Source organism: Lynx rufus, unplaced genomic scaffold, assembly GCF_022079265.1.
Source record: "Lynx rufus isolate CCGP_SWC_20201006 ecotype Redwood Valley unplaced genomic scaffold, mLynRuf1.p SCAF_2, whole genome shotgun sequence".
NCBI lineage: Eukaryota > Metazoa > Chordata > Mammalia > Carnivora > Felidae > Lynx > Lynx rufus.
The window spans coordinates 10,975,658-10,976,637 of NW_025814834.1; positions in this window are offsets into that span (position 1 = coordinate 10,975,658).

A 980-nucleotide genomic window follows, 5' to 3' on the forward strand; every position below is an offset into this window, starting at 1 on the left:
TATATCTGCCCCCAACACCGCTTCCCATGATTGGGTATCTAAGGCCTGTGGAAGACGGGTCTGCAGACGAAAGCTGAAGGAACCAATTTCTTGGGAAACTATGTAAGACACGGGGATATAAGTAGGAGGCCATTTAACATCATCTGGGAAACTAACCTGTGGCCTCTCCTCAGTGTAACTGGTACCAAGTAGGCAGATTTGTCGGGTGGGTAGTTCCCCTCAAGTTCAAGGACATATTCAAGGCAGTCCAGGACAAAATACCTTAAGCAAATTCACCTGGAAAGAAATACTTCCAGGATATGTATATATGTGTGTGTATATACATACATACACACTTTTTAGCATCTAAAGACCATACACATTAAATGTCTACATAAGGGGTAATTCTTAATTAATGGAGGTGTACTGGAAAGTTGGCAAGATTTTTAATAAGCAGAACTTTTAGGGTTCAATTCCATGCTCTGTCATCACCGGTGGGGTCACTTTGGGCTGGTTACTTAGCTTCTTACATTCAGGAAGTTTGTGAAGCTTAAAAGTGACACCCATTACAAATCACTTGGCGCATATTAGGTCTTTAATGGTAAATGTAAATATCTTTACTTTTCCCTTTCCTCAGTAGCAATAACTTACAAAATACATCTATATCCCAAGTCACAGCCTTATCCACGTAGGACTGTGATGAAGAAGATCTAGAATATTTGAACAAGAGATGCTCTGGAAATCAGCATCACTATTGCATAAGAATTCAAAGCAATGGAAATATAAGCCTTCTCCTCACTCCTTTTTCAGAAAACCAATGCACCAGGCGGGAAACAATGATTTATTCGGTCGCACCATTTCAGAGTTAAGGGAAACAGACATGGAATAATTAGCTAATAAATTTCATTCTTTTTTAATAACCAAGGGAAAAGACCATTCTTCCATATCCTCAAAGCAGGTCATTCTTGGATTCTCTTAATACAAATGCGGTAAGCATAATT